The 21,601-nt window shown below is 43.4% G+C and overlaps 1 protein-coding gene across 5 annotated transcripts in view; it reads left to right on the plus strand.

Moving 5' to 3' along the window:
• TMC5 (transmembrane channel like 5) overlaps nucleotides 1-21,601 on the plus strand; it is a 91,666-nt gene that overhangs the window by 9,529 nt on the left and 60,536 nt on the right. For 3 of the 5 annotated variants that reach the window (XM_078344806.1, XM_078344805.1, XM_078344808.1), the window contains exons 2-3: nucleotides 16,908-17,132; nucleotides 20,408-20,481. The exons of 1 other annotated variant lie outside the window; for it this stretch is intronic. The gene's annotated coding sequence lies outside the window, so the exon portion shown is untranslated. Of the gene's footprint in view, nucleotides 1-16,904; nucleotides 17,133-20,407; nucleotides 20,482-21,601 lie in introns of those variants that run through there. One more of the 5 variants, XM_054242643.2, reaches the window with a different exon arrangement.

The raw sequence follows: 21,601 nt of genomic DNA on the forward strand, positions 1-21,601 counted from the left end.
CTCATAGTTACAGTCCCCAGCCTTTGCTGTGTTAGCACCCACATCCAGTGCAAAATAGTGGCCTTCCAAAGGAGAAATGGAACCTCCATCTGTGTCAGAGACTTGAGTTATAAATTATACGATCAGAGGAAAGGACTTAAAATGAGAGGAGGTGAGTGGAGGTTTCCAAGAAAATGGTGTAGGTCACTCAAAGAATTGTCACTCCTGAGGTGAGATAACAGGACCTGGCAGCGTGAGACTCATGGACACCCGGATCGCAAGGTTTTGCCTGTCAGTCAGTGTGGCGCTGAGATCAGAGCCAGAGCCAAAAGCACAAAGCGGTCATTCTGATCCTGTCTGTTTTGAACATGCTGGTTTTTTTTTTTTTTTTTTAATCATGGGTTCTTTTGCATTTATTTTTATTTTTAAAAATATTGCATTAAAATATTATTTATTTTGATGACATGGTGTGTCCCCATCCGAATCTCATCTTGAATTGTAGTTCCTACAATCCCCAAATATCATGGGAGGGACCAGGTGGGAGGTAATTGAATCATGGGGGCGGGTTTTTCCCATGCTGCTCTCGTGATAGTGAGTAAATCTCACGAGATCTGATGGTTTTATAAAGGGCAGGTCCCCTGCACAGGCATGCTTGCCTGCTGCCATGTAGGACGCACCTTTGTACTTCCTTCACTTCCCCCATGATTGTGAGGCCTCTCCAGCCATTTGGAACTGTAAGTCCATTAAATCTCTTTTCCTTTATTAATTACCCAGTCTCAGGTGTGAAAATGGGCAAATCCACTTGATTACCGGGATTTTTGGCCCCCTTTAAATTTGCATCCCAGCTCAGTACTTATCTTACTCCCTCCTCCTAGTCCTGGCCCTACTGCAAACAGCATTGAATCTAGAAACTTCCCAAGCTTGATTTTATACTTACCCAATATGGGAGAAAAGATAGCAGAATTCAAGAGGTGAATGTGGAACAAATCAGAGTTGAAAAAATAAAATTTGAGCCAGGTGTGGTTGGCACACACCTGTAGTCCCAACTACTCCGGAGGTTGAGGCAGGAGAATGGCTTGAGCCTAGGAGGTCAAGGCTGCAGTGAGCTATGATCACATCACTGCACTCCAGCCTGGATAATAGAGTGAGACTCCATCTCTTTAATAAGAGAGAAGAGAGAGAGAAGAGAATTAGCCACAAGAATATTTAAAGGTGAGGGGAGAGAGAAAGAATTTGCTTTTCTGCTTCCCTGAGTGAGGTGAAAAGAGGGACATTTCGGATGGTGTATTCCAAAGAGAACGCCAATGCCCTGCTTCCAAACCGCTTTCCAGGTGTCTCCATTCACTTAGGGACCTGGATTGCTCGGAAACCTCCATAGTCATATGTTTGCATTCTTAAGTATTTACTTAATTTATCTTTTTTATTTGGAAATCACATTTTTTATTTTCAAAAGTTGTAAGCAACTGGGTATGGTGGCTCATGTCTGTTGTAGTCCAAGCGTTTTGGGAGGCCAAGATAGAAGGATCTCTTGAGCCCAGGCATTAGAAATCAGCCTGGGTGCAACTCTGTCTCTACCAAAAAAAAATAAAAAATAGGCTGGGGCAGTGGCTCATGCCTGTAATCCCAGCACTTTGAGAGGCTGAAGTGGGTGGATCATGAGGTCAGGACTTCAAGACCAGCCTGGCCAATATGGTGAAACCCTGCCTCTACTAAACATACAAAAAAATAGCCGGGCATAGTGTCAGGTGCCTGTAATCTCAACTACTCAAGGAGGCTGAAGCTGGAGAATTGCTTGAACCTGGGAGGCTGGAGGTTGCAGTGAGCTGAGATCACACCATTGCACTCCAGCCTGGCAACAGAGCAAGACTCAAAATTAATTGATTGATTAACTTAAAAAATAAAAATTTAGCCAGGCCATGGTGGCGTATGGCTGTGTTGAGGCTGAGTGGGGAGGATCACTTGAGCCCAGGATTTAGAGGGTCCAGTGAACTGTGGTTGCACCACTGCACTTATCCCTTTTCCTTTCTCTTCCTTCTCCATTTTGTTCTCTCCTAATTTTGTTTATTTATATTTTGTTGTTTTCTTTGTAGCAACAAATCAGGGTATCTCAACTTTTGTGTAACTGACACGTGGGACCAGATCATTTGTGGCTTGGGAGCTGTCCTGTGCGTTAGAAAATATTTAACAGCATCCCTGGCCTCCACCCACTAGATACCCGTAGCACTCACTGCAGTTGTGACAACCAAAAGTTTGCCAGATCTTGCTCCATGTCCCTTGGGGGCAAAATTACTCCCAGTTGAGAACTGCTAATGATGATGTACTTACAGTTCCTTAAACTTGGACAGCCTTGCCGACTCCACTTTATGCGAGAAGGAAATTAGCACCTTGACATTTTCCTCTAATAAAGTTCTTGCTTCTGCATTTCTCCACTTCTGAAATTATTTTTTACATATTGTGGTTTATAAACTTGTGTTTTGTGTCTTATAAACTACAATTATGTGTTTCTTGCATTGTAGGTTGAATAGTAAGAAAAAAGTTTTCTCCTACTGTACTTTCAACAAAGAACACTTCTGTGATCAGATATTGGTGGGGCTTGAGGGGTCCACACTGACCCAGTCTCCAACACCAGCTGCATGCCCCACAATTTTGTTATTATTATTACTATTGTTTCGAGACAGAATCTCACTCCGTTACCCAGGCTGGAGTGCGGTGATGCCATCTTGGCTCACTGCAATCTCCACCTCCTGGGTTCAAGTGATTCTCCTGCCTCAGCCTCCTGAGTAGCTGGGACTACAGGCACATGCCACCATGCCCAGCTAATCTTTTTTTTTTTTTTTTTTTTTTTGCATTTTTAGTAGAGACAGCATTTTGCCATGTTGGCCAGATTGGTCTCAAATTCCCAACATCAGGTGGTCTGCCCACTCCAACCTTCCAAAGCGCTGGGATTACGAGTGTTAGCTACCACATGTGCCAAAACAACTTAATAAAATTCTAACATAATCTGACTAGAGTTAGTGTCAGAACTCACATAAGGGCTTAGTCCCAGAAGACTGCCTCCCAACTTTAGTTACCAATTTCAAGTCCTGGCCTCGGGAACTTCTGACCAACTGGCCGTAAAGTAGAAGTTTTCCTAACTCTTCCACAGGTTCAATTATTTTCTAGAATGGTTCACTCAACTCAGGGAAACCTTTACTTAGGTTTACCTGTGTATTATGAAGAATATCATAGGCTGGGAGTGGTGGCTTACACCTGTAATCCCAGAACTTTGGGAGGCCAAGGCGAGTGGTTGACCTGAGGTCAGGAGTTCAAGACCATCCTGCCAACATGGTGAAACCCTGTCTACAAAAAATACAAAAATTATCCAGGCATGGTGGCAGATCCCTGTAACCTCCTACTCAGGAGGCTGTGGTAGGAGAATTGCTTGAGCCTAGGAGGCAGAGGTTGCAGTGAGCCAAGATGACACCATTGCCCTCTAGCCTGGGTGACAAGAGTGAAACTGTCTCAAAAAAAAAAAAAAAAAAAAAAATATATATATATATATATATATATATATATATATGATAAAGGATACAGGTGAATAGCTAGGTGAAGAGGTACACAGGGTGAATTCCAGAAGAGTCCCAAGTTCAGAAGCTTCTGTCCCAGTGAGTTGGGGTGTGTCATTCTCCAGGAATGTGGATGTGTTCAACCTGGAAGACCTCCGACCCCTTCACTGAGGGTTTTTATGGAGGCTCTGCTGATTATTAATTCAATCTCCAGTCCCTCTCTCATTCTGGAGGCTGAAGGGTGAGGCTGAAAGTTGCAAGTTTCTAACCCTGGCTTGGTCTTTCTGGTGACCAGCCTCCATCCAGGAGCCCTCGTTAAGGGCTGCCTCATTAGTACAAAAGACATTCCCATCACCCAGGAATTTCCAAGGGATTAGGAGCTCTGTTTTAGGAACAGGAACCAAAGACCAAATATTAGAACAAAAGACATTCCCATCACCTAGGAAATTCCAAGGTTTTAGGAACCTGTGCCGGAAACCTGGAATAAAAACCAAAGATATGCCGGGCATGGTGGCTCACGCCTGTAATCCCAGCACTTTGGGAGGCCGAGGCAGGGGGATCATGAGGTCAAGAGATCAAGACCATCCTGGTCAACATGGTGAAACCCCGTCTCTACTAAAAATACAAAAAATTAGCTGGGCATGGTGGCCCGTGCCTGTAATCCCAGCAACTCAGGAGGCTGAGGCAGAAGGATTGCCTGAACCCAGGAGGTGGAGGTTGCAGTGAGCCAAGATCGCGCCATTGCACTCCAGCCTGGGTAACAAGAGCGAAACTGCATCTAAAAAAAAAAAACCCAAAAATATATTTCTTATCACAAATCACAATATCACAGGCAGATTATGAACGATGAAAACTACCTGGCTTCTAAGCTGTGATTATGTGTGCATTAGAGAAGCTGAGCTCCTAGAAAGGGGCAGCTAATTCTATGTCACTTAATCTGAGTCATTGAAAAAAGCTGAGATGAAGATCCAGGTAAACTGAGGTGGTTTTTTTTTTTCCTGTGCACCCTTGGCTGCTCACAGACAGGACAGAATTTGGTTTATTCATATCTGAGTTCAACTTTCTTTACAGCTTTTAGAGGATTGCTTGTTTTGGAGTTTCTATTTGTCTTTGATTTTTTGTTGTTGTTGACAGAGAAAATATACACAGCTTTGCTGTATCTCTGAGGTAACCCCAGTTCTTACTCAATCTCTTTGTCGGGTGGCGTAATTTGGACCAGCTGCTTTCTGGAGCTGGGGCACAGCTGTTAACCTGGGATTTCTTTCCATTGCCTCTCAAATGTCATTTCTCCCTTTCTCTCAAATACCTTCTTTGTCTTGCTTTAGCCTTTCCTCAAGCTAATTATTTGATTCATTTATTGATTGATTGGGCTGAAGTTTCACTCTTATCCAGGCTGGGGTGCAGTGGCATGATCTCGGCTCACTGCAACCTCTGCCTCCCAGGTTCAAGTGATTCTCCCACCTCAGCCTCCCAAGTAGCTGGGATTACAGGCATGCACCATCATGCTGAGCTCATTTTCATATTTTTAGTACTGACATGGTTTCACCATGTTGGCCAGGCTGGTCTCAAACTCCTGACCTCAGAAGATCCACCTGTCTTGGCCTCCCAAAGTGCTGGGATCACAGGCATGAGCCACCACACCAGCCAATACACCTATTTCTAAGGCTATGGTAAGATTTAAATGAGTTAATTCCTATCTGGTTCTTATAACAGTGCCTGGCACAGATATATAAGTTGTTCTATCATTGATTTCTGTTTTGTGGGTTTTTTTCTTTGCAAATCCGGAACTATAGTATTTGGATGGTGGTGTATAATACTTGTTTAAGCATTATAGGACTATATAAGAGTCCGAATTGGTCTCATAAAGAGCTATGCTTCTGACCTCTGAGGTGGATCCAGGAGAAAGTTCTTTTTCCTCTAAAAGAGGGAGACTTGATGCAGACCTAGACATGTGGGGTGTGCATAAAAGTCACCCCAGCTTCATCGCCTTCTGCCGCCTTTCCCAGACCTGATGGTAGAGAACAGGGAGGATCCCTAGCCAAAGGGAGCATTAAACTGTATCATCTTTCATGGTTCCTGGCAGGATTCTGAGCACACTGACAGTGGGGAAGGGAAGAGGACAGGTTTCTGTAGCCTACAGGTCTCAAGCAAGCAGCATCCTTTCTTGTCGGATAGCAGAGGAGCCCACTCCTGGCAGATCGCAGTGGGTGCAAGAGCCGGGATGTGCACCTTGACTTGTCTCCAGCTGTCCCAGGGAGGGGGGTCCTCATTCTCCCAGGTAGGGTGGCCATCCAGCCAAGCAAGAAGGGACCAATCTGCTGAAGCACAAGCAACCCACGAACCCACCTCTTGTTCTGTTTTGCTTTAAAAATCAATTTAATCACCTTAAAACATTTTTGTATTACTTCTCTTTTTATTAAGTGCTCACTTTCTATATGATGGTCACAAATCCACTTTTTTCCTCTTGCTTCTCTCCCTGCTCCTCGCTGGCTGATCTGCAGGGATTCTCAAGCTCTGGTGCATAGAGGAATCACTTGGGAAACCCGATAAAAGGCAAAATTCCCAGGTCCCACTCAAGACTTAGTGAATTAAAACTTCTGGGAATGGTCCTGGGCTGGCTGGTTTTCCTGGGACCAACGGGGTTTTAGCACAGAACTTCTAGTGCTAAAACTAGGGAAGTCGTGGGCAAACTAGGACTAGTTGGTCACCTGATGGTCCATGTGCCTCGCTCTCCAGCAGGCTCCCAAGTGACTCTCATGGGCACCCAAGCTCGATGCTGTCAGATGCATCCTCATCAGTAATGTCTTAAATGTTGAAGTTTCGGCTGGGCGCAATGGCTCATGCCTGCAGTCCCAGCACTTTGGGAGGCCAAGGCCAGCGGATCACTTGAGGCCAGGAGTTCAAGACCAGCCTGGGCAACATGGTGAACTAAATTAAAGTTAATTAAAATTAAATTTAATAGCTGGGCACAGTGGCTCACACCTATAATCCCAGCTACTCAAGAGGCTGAGAGGCAGAAATCACTTGAGTCCAGGAGTGCGAGGCTGCAATGAGCTATGATCATGCCACTGCACACCACCCTGAGTGACAAAACGAGACCCTGTCTCAGAAGAAACATAAATAATTTAGTTTCTCAATTTGGTTCCCGAGCCAGCCATATTTGAAGTGTTCCATAGCTACATGTGGCCAGTGGCTGCCATATTGGACATGCAGATAGGGAACCATTCCATCAGCATAAAAAGTGGACAGCATTGCCCTAGATGAAGGTGTGTCAACCTTGGCACTCTTGGCATTTGGGGCCAGATAATTCTCTGTCATGGGGAGGCGGCAATCTTATACATTTTAGGATATTTAGCAGCCACCTGCTTGATGCCAATATCATAGCCCCTGCTACAGTTGGGACAACCAAAAATGTCTCCGCACATTGCCAAATGTACTCTCGGAGGCAAAATCGCCCCTGCTTGAGAACCACTGCTCTAGATCCATTCTTTCTGCCACTCTCTTTCTAAAGTAGAATGAAAGCCAGACACACACTGCGTTGTTGTTCAAAGAGAATAACAGCAAACATTGTACTGCAATTGAGTTGCATCCACCAGCTTTACATCTAAGGCCTGTGAGCTTCACCCACCTTAGGGAAGGTCTTAGGAGAAAGAAAGTCTTGTTACAAAGTAGCATTAGTCAAGTGGGCATTATTTCAGCCACCCAAACTAACTCTACGCCCACTTGATTAATGCTACTTTGTAACAAGACTTCCTTTCCCCTAAGAGAGTGGATGCAACTGACTCATGAATTTGCTTCCAAGAAAGGATTATGGTAAAAGAGGAGGAATCTTAGCCAGCGGAATGAGATTTAATAGCCTTCAAAACATACATGTAAAATAAAAGAATCTTCTCATTCTAGCTTTTTAAAAAACAAGTTGTACTTGCAGAGATTAATTGGTGACATTTGCCAACTCTCCCCAAATTTCTCAATTCTTTTTTTATTTTTTTATTTATTTTTTGAGATGGAGTTTCACTCTTGTTACCCAGGCTGGAGTGCAATGGCGCAACCTCAGCTCACCGCAACCTCCGTCTCCTGGGTTCAGGCAATTCTCCTGCCTCAGCCTCCTGAGTAGCTGGGATTACAGGCATGCGCCACCATGCCCAGCTAATTTTTTGTATTTTTAGTAGAGACGGGGTTTCACCATGTTGACCAGGATGGTCTCGATCTCTTGACCTCGTGATCCACCTGCCTCAGCCTCCCAAAGTGCTGGGATTACAGGCGTGAGCCACCGCGCCCGGCCCCTCTTTTTTTTTTTTTTTTTTTTTTTTTTGAGACAGCATCTTGTTCTGTTCCGCAGGTTGGAGGACAGTGGCAAGATCATAGTTCACTGCAGCCTAGAACTCCCAGCCTCAAATGATTGCCCTGGCTCAGCCTCTAAAAGTACTAACGATTACAAGCTTGAACCTCCTTGCTTGGCCTCAATTCTCATTTTAAAAACTATATTAGAACTCATCTTAATTCGATGTTATAAGAAGCATTTATTGCCTCAGGGGTAAACACAATACATTAGACCGTTTTCTTGATGGATTTTTTTGCCATGTTTAGGTGACACTTTTCAAGCGATTCAAATTCATTTTTCATTTTCTAGCTTCTCTTTCTCATTCATTTAACAAGCTAAAAATCTGACATTCTCTTTACATTCCCTTTCCTTGGGAATTGAATAAATATCTTGAAAACTTAGTAAATTCCTTACAGAAGGGAAAGGAAACAGAAAGAACAAGAGGATGTGACTATTTTGCTGTATTTATATTTTCCTGTTTTGTTGTTGTTCTGTTTTGTTTTTGTGAAACAGAGTCTCTCTCTGTCACCGAGGCTGGAGTGCCCGTGGCATGATTTCGGTTCATTGTAACCTCTGCCTTCAGGATTCAAGCGATTCCCATATCTCAGCCTCCCAAGTAGTTGGGATTATAGGTGCAAGCTACCGTGCCCAGCTCATTTTCTTATTTTTAGTAGAGACCAGATTTTGCCATGTTAGCCAGGTTGGTCTCAAATTCCTGGCCTCAAGTGACCTCCTGGCCTCAGCCTCCCGAAGTGCTGTGATGACAGGTGTGAGCCACCGTGCCTGATGTGTATTTATATTTTCCTGTTCCTAGGTTTGATCTTGCTGTCTTGAAACCATAGACCTTATTTTCTAGGCAAAGAACTTATTTTCTTAGGCTCTAAGGAGCCTAAGTGTATGGCTGTGAATGTGCATGACACTCTGAAATGCCAACACAGATCTCACACTAACAAATGTTTAGTTACTGGAAGGCTTTGCTAATTGAGTAATGGAAGCTATTGCTTTCACATGCTATTTGGAGACTATTGACATTACCTTTATTTCCTGGTCCTAAACATTACACATTGCAGATAAAGGAGTTCCTAGGCATTTGTTTGTTATGGCATCAAGGCTGACAGCCAAAGTAATCATTACACTAATACGGCAAACCCAGAAAGAGCAATGAAGTGCAGGCAAGCAAACAAAATCAATATCTCTGCTGAAATGTACCTGAGTGTGAGCATCCCATGACCTGGTGCTCTGGCAACTGCTCGCCCATGTGTGGAAGGCCATCATCCTTGTATTGGTATTGTCTGCCTAAGATCAGGTGCTTGCAAAAGGAATGGGAGCTTCCAGAACTGCTCATGTAAAACTTTGGTTGAAATGAGATTCCTGGGAAGGAGCAGTTTCTTCTTTTTAAATTCTTTTTCATTGCCTTTCAAGAATTCTTAGAATTAACCAGCTGCAGTGGCTCATGCCTGTAATCCTAGCACTTTGGGAGGGTGAGGCAGGTCCATCACTTGAGGTCAGCAGACATGGCGAAACCCTGTCTCTAAGAGACTAAAAATACTAAAATTAGCCGGAAGTGGTGGTAATCACCTGTAATCACAGCTACTTGGGAGGCTGAGGCAGGAGAATCACGGGAACCCAGGAGGCAGTAGTTGCAGTGAGCCGAGATCGTGCCAGTGCACTCCACCCTGGACAACAAGAGTGAAAGTCCATTTAAAAAAATTCTTAGAATTATAGACTAGTATCTTCTCTTTTTCTCTCTTTCTGTCTCTGTGTGTGTGTGTCTCTCTGTGTCTCTGTGTGTGTCTCTCTGTATGTGTATCTCTGTGTATGTCTCTCTCTCTCTCTGTGTGTGTGTGTGTGTGTGTGTGTGTATGTGTGTGTGTTCCAAGCTGTAGTCATTTGCATTCCACCTTCATTATTTCATTCCTCCTCTTTTTTTTATCGCAATCTCTGATTCCCATCACAATGCTCCTCTGTTTCCCATGTATACTGCTCTTCATCCATTCTTTTTACCTAATAGATTTATTTTAAAAGGTAGCTTCTTGGCCAGGTACAGTAGCTCATGCCTGTAATCCCAGCCCTCTGGGAGGCTGAGGCCAAAGGATCACTTGAGTCCAGGTGTACAAGACCAGCCTGGCCAACATGGCGAAACCCCATCTCTACTAAAAATACAAAAATTACCTGGGCATGGTGCTGAGCACCTGTAATCCCAGTTACTCTGAGTTAGAGGCAGGAGAATCACTGGAACCCAGGAGGTGGAAGTTGCAGTGAGCTGAGATCATGCCACTGCACTCCAGCCTGGATGGCAGAGCAAGACTCCTTCTCAAAAAAAAAAAAAAAAAAAAAAGTAACTTATTTCACTGTTGTTATAACAGTCTAAAAGGTTCATCTTGCCCACTGTCCAGAAAGCCAAATGCTCTGAGAACAACAGTTTTGCAGCAAAGGAAGAGTTTAATAGTCACAGGGCCAGCCAAGCAAGAACAGGGAGAAAAGTCTTAAACTTATCTTTCCCTGAGAATTCAGAGGCTAAGGTTAAGAGTACTTTGGCTAGCTGGGGGCCTGAGAAACCGAAACAGTTGAGGAAATCATGGGGGTGTCTAAACTGTCTTCATGCAGCTGAGTCTATTCCCATCCTGGGGACAGCTTTGTCTGCTGGTCTGCTGAAGTGCTAAATCTGAAAATATCTTGAAGACCAGTTCTTTTTTTCTTTGGTTAAGAAATGAAGGTCTTAACACTGGGGTCTATTGGGGGGAAAAGGGGAGGGCCAGTGGGAGGGGGAGGTGGGGAGGGATAGCCTGGGGAGAAAAGCCAAATGTGGGTGAAGGGGAGAAGAAAAGAAAGCACACTGCCATGTGTGTACCTACGCAACTGTCTTGCATGCTCTGCTCATGTACCCCAAAACCTATAATCCAATAAAAAATTAAAAAAAAAAAAAAAAGAAATGAAGGTCTTGCTATATTGCCCAGGCTCGTCATAAACTCCTGGGCTCAAGCCATTCTCTCACCTCAGCATCTCAAAGTGCTGGGATTACAAGCATGAGGCACCACACCTGGCCCAAAGACCACAGTAGTGGTGTTATCTATAGGGGTAGTTGGGGAAGTTAATAAACCTTGCAGTCATCCAGGAGTAGTGGCTCACACTTGTAATCCCAGCACTCTGGGATGCTGAGGCTGAGGTGGGAGGATAGCTTGAGCCTGGGAGGTCCAGGCTGCAGTGAGCTATGATCACACCTCTGCACTCCAACCTGGGCAACTGAGCAAGACCCTGTCTCAAAATTAAACAAAAACAAAAACACATGAATCTTGGGACCTTCAGTTATGTGACTCTGGGGCATTACGCAACTTAGATGAAAAGCTAAGCAATGGCAGGTCATTTTTTTAACTATGCCTATTTTTTTTTTTTTTTTTTTTTTAGCAAAGTTCAAGCCCTTATCAAATCTTAAATTTGTCTTATGAATGCAGCTCCAATCTTCAACGAGAAGAGGGTTCAGTTTCCCTTGCTTGGGCAACATGGTGAAACCTCATCTCTACAAAAAATATTTTTTAAAAAATTAGCTGGGCATGGTGGTGTGCGCCTAGTTCCAGCTTTTGTTTTTCTTCAAAAATCAATTTAATCATCTTAAAAATCTTTTTTATTCCTTTTCTTTTTTTTTTTTTTTTTAAGATGGAGTCTTGTTCTGTTGCCTAGGCTGGAGTGCAGTGGCACAATCTCTGCTCACTGCAACCTCCACATCCCGGGTCCAAGCAATCCTCCCACCTCAGCCTCCTGAGTAGCTGGGACTACAGGCATAAGCCACCATGCCTGGCTAATTTTTGTATTTTTAGTAGAGACGAGGTTTCACCATGTTGGCCACACTGGTCTCCAACTCCTGACCTCTGGTGATCCTCCTGTCTGAACCTCCCAAAGTGCTGGGATTACAGGCATACATCACCATGCCTGGTGCTTCACTTTTTAAAAAATACTCATCTTCTATGTGATGGTAACAAATCCAATTTTTCCCTCCTGCCTCTCTCCCTGCTCCTCACTGGCTGATCTGCAGTGATAGACTTCACTCTGTCTCTCAGGCTGGTGTGCAGTAACATGATCTCAGCTCACTGCAACCTCCACCTCCCAGGCTCAAGAGGAGGCTGGTCTTGAACTCTTGGTCTCAAGCAATCCTCCCAGCTCAGCCTCCCAAAGTGTTGCACCTGGCCACCTTTGCACACTTTAAAACCCCTGGGTTTGCCTCCCCTCCGTTCCTTGCACACTGGGAGGAGAGGTAAGTATGAAAGCGTCACATTTCTCAGCCATCTTTGTCTGGTGGAGGCAGGAGGGCAATGTGTTCATGGATGTGGAGTTTTACAATTTTTAGTTTTCCTTTTATTGCTGTGATGAATATCTGTTCAACGTCTCAATAACAATTTTATTGTGCTTGCTTTGAGGCTTCAAGTATATGGCACAATTTTATTTTATTTTTTGAGACAAGAGTCTTGTTCTGTTGCCCAAGCTGAGGTGCAATGGTGCAATCTTGGCTCACTGCAACCTCCCCCTCCTGGGATCAATGATTCTCCTGCCTCAGCCTCCCAAATAGCTGGGATTACAGGCACCCGCCACTACACCTGGCGAATTTTTGGATTTTTTCCCTAAGTAGACAGCACAGCAAAGTGAGAGGCTGCTCAGTGAATATCAGGAGTATATAAGACCAATAGAGTGGCAATTTCTTTCTTTCTTTTTTTTTTTTTTTGAGAGAGAAAGTTTCACTCTTATTACCCAGGCCAGAGTGCAATGGTGCAATCTCGGCTCACCACAACCTCCACCTCCTGGGTTCAAGCAATTCTCCTGCCTCAGCCTCCCAAGTAGCTGGGACTACAGGTGTGCACCACCATGCCCAGCTAATTTTTTGTATTTTTAGTAGAGACGGTGTTTCACCTTGTTGACCAGGATGGTCTCCATCTCTTGATTTCGTGATCACCTGCCTCAGCCTCCCAAAGTGCTGGGATTATAGGCGTGAGCCACTGTGCCCGGCCAGTGATTTCTTTTTTCTTTTTGAGACGGAGTCTTGCACTGTCACCCAGGCTGCAGTGCAGTGGCTTACTGCAACCTCCGCCTTCCAAGTTCACGCAATTCTTCAGCCTCAGCCTCCCAATCAACTGGGACTACAGGCACATACCACTATCCCCAGCTGGTCTTAAACTCCTGACCTCAGGTGATCCACCCTCCTTGGCCTCCCAAAGTTACAGGTGTGAACCACTGCACCTGGCCAGAAACGTTTTATAAGTGGAAATATTGTAACTGTTGTTAAACATATGAGCACTCTTTTTTTTTTTTAGATGGAGTTTCACTCTTGTTAGCCAGACTGGAGTGCAATGGCGCGATCTCAGCTCACCGCAACCTCTGCCTCCTGGGTTTAAACAATTCTCCTGCCTCAGCCTCCTGAGTAGCTGAGATTACAGGCACACGCCACCATGCCCAGCTAATTTTTTGTATTTTTAGTAGAGACGGGGTTTCATCATGTTGACCAGGATGGTCTTGATCTCTTGACCTTGTGATCCACCTGCCTTGGCCTCCCAAAGTGCTGGGATTACAGGCGTGAGCCACCGTGCCCGGCATGAGCATTCTTTTTAAAAATTGTAGTAAAAAAAGATATGTAATGAGTATTTCACATTGTTGTGCAATCAATCTTTAGAACCTGTTCATCTTGTAAAACTGAAACACTATACCCATTAAATAATTCCTTTTTCCCCCTCCTTCCAGCCCCTGGCAACTACTATTCTATTTCAGTTTCTATGAGTGTCAGATACCTCATATAAGTAGAATCAGACAGTATTTGTCTTTTTGTGACTGGCTTATTTCACATAGCTTAATGTCCTCAATGCTCATCCATGCTGTAGCATTTCCTTTTTAAGGCTGAACAATAACCCACTGTATGTAGAGACCATAGTCTGTTTATCCATTCTTTTGTCCATGAACACCTGGGTGGTTTCTACCTTTTAACTCTTGCAAATAAGGCTGCTATGAACATGATATGTAAATATCTTTTCTAGATCCTGCTTTCAATTATTTTGGATGTATACCCAGAAGTGGAATTCAAGCACTCCGGCCTGGGTAACAGAACAAGACTCCATCTCAAAAAAAAAAAAAAAAAAAAAAAAAAAAGGCAATAAAAAATGCTTTTAAGATGATTACGTTGATTTTTAAAGCAAAACAAAAGCTGGAACTAAGCATTCACCCCCATGCCCAGCTAAGTATTTTTTAAAAATTTTCATAGAGATGGAGTTTCACCATGTTGCACAGACTGGTCTCAAACTTCTGAGCTCAAGTGATCCACTCGCCTCAGCCTCCCAAAATGCTGGGATTACAGGCATGAGCCACCACATCCAGCCCCCTCTGTGTCTGTTTCTGATTAAGCAATCTTCATTGATTTTTCAAAATATATTATGAAATATGTAATAAAAAAGCAACTCAGCCAGCCTACATGGAAATTGGTCACTGAAGCAGTTAAGAACTCATTCAATTTACGTTTAAATTTCTGTGCCCACTTACCATCTGTAAGAACTCAGAAAAGTTATGGAGTCCTTCTGAGCCTCAGTGGCCTCATCTGTAAAATGGAAGCATGAAGCTTCACTCGCTTGTGAAGATCATGTGAAGATGGAAGGAGAATGTTATGTATTAAATTTTTCATTTGGTGCCACAAAGAAAAATTAGTACTGGGACAAAGGATCTCTCAGCAAAGCAATTCTTTTTACTTCTTACAGAAAGGGTACTCCCACCAGCAATCTTGCCACGAGGGTACAATGAGTAAAGGAAGGCAGACATTTATTTCTTATGTATTTGGGGTTGTCCTTACTGCTGTGTCCCATCTCCATTGGCTGGAGCCAGACCTCACAATCTAAACTAAAACCCGATTGGCTAATAACTTGAAACTTTTCTAAAGAGATAAAAGCAATGAAGAGCAAAAAAAAGGAAGTACAAATAAGGAAGGGACATAGGCTGCAAGCTGGGACATGCCCGGGAGCACGTTCGGCACAGATATCTTGGTTAAAGTACAAGGAGATAGAATGTAGTAGGTGCCTGTAAGCGTGTCTAACAGCTACATAGGATAGGGCTTCTAGCAAAAATGCAAGAAGGCTTTTGAAGAAAGTGTTTAAAACAAACTATTATTTCTAACACTTATGAATTCTTCTTAGGAACTTTGAAGAGGAAATTTCCTGCTTACAAATTTCTTCCTCTTTTACTTTATGGTTCCGCCTCAAACTTATTCAACATATCTTGACTCAACTGCTCTGTTTGACTTTCTTTTCTTTTTTTTGAGACAGAGTTTCGCTCTTGTTACCCAGGCTGGAGTGCAATGGCGCGATCTCAGCTCACTGCAACCTCCGCCTCCTGGGTTCAGGCAATTCTCCTGCCTCAGCCTCCTGAGTAGCTGGGATTACAGGCACGCGCCACCATGCCCAGCTAATTTTTTGTATTTTTAGTAGATCTGGGGTTTCACCATGTTGACCAGGATGGTCTCGATCATTTGACCTCGTGATCCACCCGCCTCGGCCTCCCAAAGTGCTGGGATTACAGGCTTGAGCCACTGTGCCTGGCCCTCTGTTTGACTTTCTATGAGAAGTAACTTTTCTGAATAAGGCTGGGGAGGGTTCGAGGAGATTTTAAAAAGTGCTGTGTTTACTAGTCTTTGTACTAGCCCGCAGATGCATGGTATAAAACAGCCCCCAACAAGAGGGAGTATCCCTACTACAGTTGCTAAAGAAGTGAGAATTGAGGCTATGGTCTCTTTCCATTGACCAATCCATCTCTCGAGCCAATTTGAAATAAGGTTGTAAATGTCGGAATTTTTTTGCTAACTCATTCGATGAGGCAGTAAGCCCTTGGAGGGCTTGTGTTATGTTTCCATTGGAAGCAGTGTTGTTTGGGAGAAAGGTGCAACACTGAGTTTTGATCATAACACAAACACCACCTTTTCCTGCTAATATCGTATCTAAAGCTATCCTAGTCTCCCAGGCCCTTTGACTAGTGGATCTTAATTGTTCAGCTATTCCCTTAACAGCATCTTTTGGAGAGTTAACCAAATGCTGCTGGTGGTAATAAATGTAGTTTATCCAATCTACATTTTTATTATTTGTTACCCACCAAAACAACATTGACTCAAACCCTGTAGCTATTTGATTCCTGGCTTTAAATTTTTCTGGTGCTCCATGAGGAACTCCAATGGCATCTAAATAGATATGGGAATCAAAAGACCCATAAGGGGCTGCTTCATTTGGGGCTTCTCTTATCTGCCTATGGCGTGTTTTTCTCTCTCTCTGGTTGATGAAATGCCAGGGTAAAAGGGTTAGCCAAGTGAACTAGAGCAACAGTACCCTTCCATTTGTTTGGCAGAGTGTCCAGTAAAGGCCCTCCACAATACCACCATGCATCTGCTCGGGGATGAGTAAGGGTGGACTGATGGGTCGGCTTTTGGCAGTACCTGACTTTACTGCATTCTGTTAAGTTTCCAAGGAACACTAAGTTATCCCCCTGTCATGAGAGACACGAGGTGAACTTTGCCTTGGGAGATGGAGGCTGTATGGCCCTCGGGGGCTGATTCGCAAGGTGTTGAACTTCAGGAAATAGCAGAGAAAGAGCTTGGCACAGTTCACTATCCCAGGTGGTGGAATCTTGAAAAAAAGCTACCATGTACTCCATGTCTGCTTGATTCGAGGACCATCTAAGTGGAAAGGAAACAATCTGGGCGTCAGGTCTACAGTGTGCACAAGCGTAACACTTGCTTATTTAAAGTGCAGATGGAATATTTATTCTAACTAGACATTTGCATCTTGGTATCCTGTTTCAATAGCTACGGTCTGTCTTAGGTCTTTTACTTCTACTACAGAAATACTGGGTTTGTCATTGTGCCGGGGAGGAGTGATTGATAAAGAGATTGAAGGAGCAATAAAACATATTTCAAAGATTCCTTTAGGATCTTTTCCTGAAACGTCAGCTCCTGTGCCATAAATATGTCGTAATGAGGGAGAAGAGTTTTTAGATGTTGGACAGCATGAGCCCACCTTGTATGGAAGTTAAATCCTCTGTCTTCTGAATTTCAGGACGTGAGGCTCTGTCTACAGTCAGCAACTTGGAATATTCAGACTTCAAACCAGCATTGCAGACTATAACCCTCCATAAATCACCCACAGCCCAGCTCCTATCAAATGCCAAACTGAAACACTCATGGACATGTGACTTCGGTGTTCCCAACATCTTAAGATCAAGTTGGTTTATGCAACCTTTGTATCTATTTGGGACAAAGCAAGAACAATAAGGGTAAAAAAGTAAGTTTCCATACAGCTGAATTTATTCAGTTACATGAACTACCCTTCCTTCTAAATGGGGTCTCACTCTTTTTTTCTTTAAGATAGAGTCTTGCTCTATCACCCAGGCTGGAGTACAGTGGCATCATCTTGGCTCACTGCAACCTCCACCTCGCAGGATCAAGCGATTCTCCTACCTCAGCCTCCCAGGTACCTGGGATTACAGGCACATGCCACCGTGCCCAGCTAATTTTTGTATTTTTAGTAGAGACAGGGTTTTACCATACTGGTCAGGCTGGTCTCGAACTCCAGACCTCATGATCCACCTGCCTCGGCCTCCCAAAGTGCTGGGATTATAGGCCTGAACCGCAGGCACCCGGCCTGCCCTCTCCTTTTCTTTAATGTTTATAAAATGTTTTATGCGATAATGGTGATAGTCAATTGTGATAGCTGTCGTTGCCTTTAATGTATTTAGATGTCAAAACAGAATTTTAGTGGGACTAGTTTCTTTCCTTCTCTCCACTCTCTGCTACAAAAACAATTTTTAAAAAGTTCATTGGTCTGTTTTGAGTCAAATAAATGATGATTCATTGGAACTAGTTAAGAGTTTCTGTAGAATCATTTTTATAATTTTAAATACACATCTTAAGTATGTAGTGATCTTGTATCATTAACAAGATCATTGCTAGAACAGAACGTTGATTTCATTTAGGTTGAAAGGTTAATCATGTTTTCATGACAAAGTTTACCCTGTTAGAAGACGAAACGTGTGGCTCAAATTGGACATTGTGGCCTCATTTTGCCTATCTCATGGCAACTTTCTGCTCTTGGTGCTGATCAGATTGCTGTTTTGTGAGGCCCTGGTTTCTCTTTCCTGTCTTTCGGGTAACAAATGGCCTCAATTAGAAAATTAACTTTTGGACAATTCACAGGCTGCATGGTCACATGTTCTAGCCAAGCCTGGGACAGGAGATGGCGAAAGGAGATTAAAGACAAGAATCATAGCTGGCCATCTTCTGCTGGCACCTGTAGAGCTAAAGCATCCTTTGTGACGGTTCCATGATATGTGCAATGTCCTGTGCAAATGTCCTGTGACTGATTCAGCTCATCTCCTATTGGTGAATGTTTGAATTGCTTCCAGTTTTTTGTCATTATGCACAAAGCTTGCCCTGGCAATCCTTAGCAATTCTGGCTGAGTGTCTGGGTTTTGTGAGATCATTTTGGTGGTGCAGAATGAAACTCGTGAGTGGGTGGTCTCGCATTCCGCTAGCTTGAGGCTGGGAGAAGTAGGAGGCAGCAGAGAGCCAGTTGAATGGCTTGCATGTGACCTCATCCATATTCTAGGATGTAATTGATCCCTTGAAGATTTCTGAATTAGCTGAATGACAAAGACAAGATAGTTGGATGATCCATTCAAATCAGGAAGCCTTACAACATCAAATAAGGAATCCTCAATTAACAGCCTTAGAAGACATGTCATTGCTTGGTCATGTGATTGAAAACCATTCAAACTGAAGTGAAAAACCCTAAATAGGATATGGAAAGGAGGACTTGAAATTGATGGATCAATAGCCCTTATTGAGGAGGTGTTAGAGAAACAAAAACTAGGGAGAAAGAAAGTAGAATAATACCCTCTTTGTGCTTTTTCCAAGGCAGCAGGAAGCTTTATCATGCCTTTGAATCTTCAGCATATCTCATTTACTCCTCTAATAGCTAACAGGAAGCTAAGGGTGAGGTTCTCAGGAGGCAACACCCGCTTCATTTGACATCAGTACAAGAGACTATTTCCTTGTGGTCATTTCCTCCTTTCTCTTTCCCAATCCTTTTCTGTCGGGTTAGCTGTTTGTTTAGGTATTTGTTGTAGTACAGGTGGTAGTGCTTAGAGCATTTGTTCCCAACTGTGAAACAGACGTGGAATACACAAGCTCTTGTCAAATGACAATGGAGGAGAGAACTGCAGCAACAGACTTGAAGCTAATTGTTGGCCGATCACATATAACATCTATCTATCAATCATCTGTCCACCCACCTATTTATCTATCTAATCTATGTGTGTTTTTGTGTGTGTGTGTTATATGAATGTGTATATATAATGTATTTTATATGTAGATCTATTATATATGTATATATGAATAAATATATACATAAATTGTATGCATATGTCTGTACATATGTACATATAATATACATATATGAAGTTTTGGATATATACATACATATATATAAATTTGTCAAAGATTCAAAACAAAGACAAAAATGATTTGTATCAGTTAGGCTAGTCTAAGCTCTGGTGCATCAAAATAAACTACCTTAAAATCTAAATGTCTTAAAACATAAAAGTTTGTTTCTTGCTCGTGAAACTCTGTGGTGGGTTGGTGCAGGTGGGCTGTGGTCCATGCAGTCATGCAGGAACCCAGGCTGGTGACTGGGCCCCCTATGGGAATACCACTGGTTGCCTTGGCAGTGGAAGGGAAACTAGAGGGTCTCATTTTGGCTCTTGAATGCTTTCACTTGGAAGTGACACAGTCACTTATGCTCACAGCCCATTGGCCAGAGATAGCCATATGTGATTGTCTTCCTGCATCACAATGACCTGGAGCGGACTCCAGAGTCTCTTCCCAACTACACTCCTGCAGCCCCCTTCTGACTGCTTTGTTTGCTGGTGACCCTGAGTCCTGGCTTCATTACATTGTTATTCGATACCTTTGAAAGAGTTCTCATGGGCTAGGCACGGTGGCTCAAGCCTGTAATCCCAGCACTTTGGGAGGCCAAGGCGGGTGGATCACGAGGTCAAGAGATTGAGACCATCCTGGTCAACATGGTGAAACCCTGTCTCTACTAAAAATACAAAAAAATTAGCTGGGCATAGTGGCACGTGCCTGTAATCCCAGCTACTCAGGAGGCTGAGGCAGGAGAATTGCCTGAACCCAGGAGGTGGAGGTTGCGGTGAGCCGAGATGGCGCCATTGCACTCCAGCCTGGGTAACAAGAGTGAAACTCTATCTCAAAAAAAAAAAAGAGTTCTCATGATAAATTCTTTTCAGAAATTGATATTGGGAGGAAGTGTGGTCCTCTTGAAAAATTGGTATACTGCCTTTCTTTCCCCACAAATAGTGAGTATTAGATAACTTGTCATGATTCCCTTTTAGTCCTGGCTGATAAGAAGCTCAGGGCAAAATTTAGTTCTCAGTTACAGTCACTATGTCAGCCTGGGAATTTTGTAGGATTGCTCCTTCCTCTACCTGATTATAAGACATTTCCTTTTTCTTTTCTTTTTTTATTTTTTTTTTGAGACAGGGTCTCACTGCATACTCAACCTTCTGGGCTCAAGCGATCCTCCCGCCTAGCCTCCTGAGTGGCTGGGATTACAGGTATGTACCACCAAGCCTGGCTAATTTTTTTTTTTTTTTTTGTAGAGATGGGGGTCTTGTTATATTGCCCAGGCTGGTCTCAAACTCCTAGCCTCAAGGAAACCTCCCGCCTTGGTCTCCCAAAGTGCTGGGATTACAGATGTGAGCCATCATGCCTGGCCCATTTCCTATTTCTTTAATCATGTCCTGGTTGAGTGCATGACTTTGATTGTGTACTGACTCCTATCTCTTCTGGAAGTTGCCAGGGTGTACATTACACATAGATAAAAATAATGGCAAATAATAGCTTCCATTCAATGACTGCTTGCTTGATGCTGGCTGCCTTCTATGCCTTATCTTGTTTATTCCTTACAACAATCCTATGTCATATTACTGTCAGTATTGTATGGTTGAAGAAACAGACTCAGAGGGATTAGGTGACTTACCCAAGTCCATACAGCCAGCAAATGGAAACTAAGCCGAGTTCTATCTGATACCAAGGGCTGGGCTCCTAACCACTTTCATTTCATAGCATCACATAGACAGATGATTCCATTCAGGTAGTGTATATTCACCTAGAAGACCTGTCTTCACCTAGGTTTTGTTTTCATTAGTGCCTATTTTCTTTGATTTATGTATAAGAAAACTGGAAATATTTGTGAGCCAAAACACTACCACTTTTTTCAACTGGTATAATGGCTCCTAGGAGAAATGGAAGGTTTTATGTTACAACCTCTGGTTTCTCATCTTCTTTTTAAAATTTAGGAGTATATACTTACAGAGAAGGGCACAGCTCTTAAGTGTGCAACTTGATGGATTTTTACACACACACACACATATATATGCCTGCCTTTAACCACCCCCAAGATCACCAGCCAGCACCCCAGAGATTCCCTCATGCAATTCCTAGTCAGCACTCACCTCTTCCCTTCCCCAAGGTAGCCCCCATTTTGACTTCTGTCATCATGTATTAGTTTGCCTGCTTTTGAACTTTGTGGGTAAAAGAATGAATGAATGAATGAACGAGTGAATGAAAGGGAGGGAGGGAGGAAAGAAAGAGAGAAAGGAAGGAGGCGGGAAGGAAGGAAAGGAAGAAAAAAGGGAGGGAGAGAGGAAGGAAGGAGGGAGGAAGGAAGGAAAG

Source organism: Callithrix jacchus, chromosome 12 (genome assembly GCF_049354715.1).
Source record: "Callithrix jacchus isolate 240 chromosome 12, calJac240_pri, whole genome shotgun sequence".
NCBI lineage: Eukaryota > Metazoa > Chordata > Mammalia > Primates > Cebidae > Callithrix > Callithrix jacchus.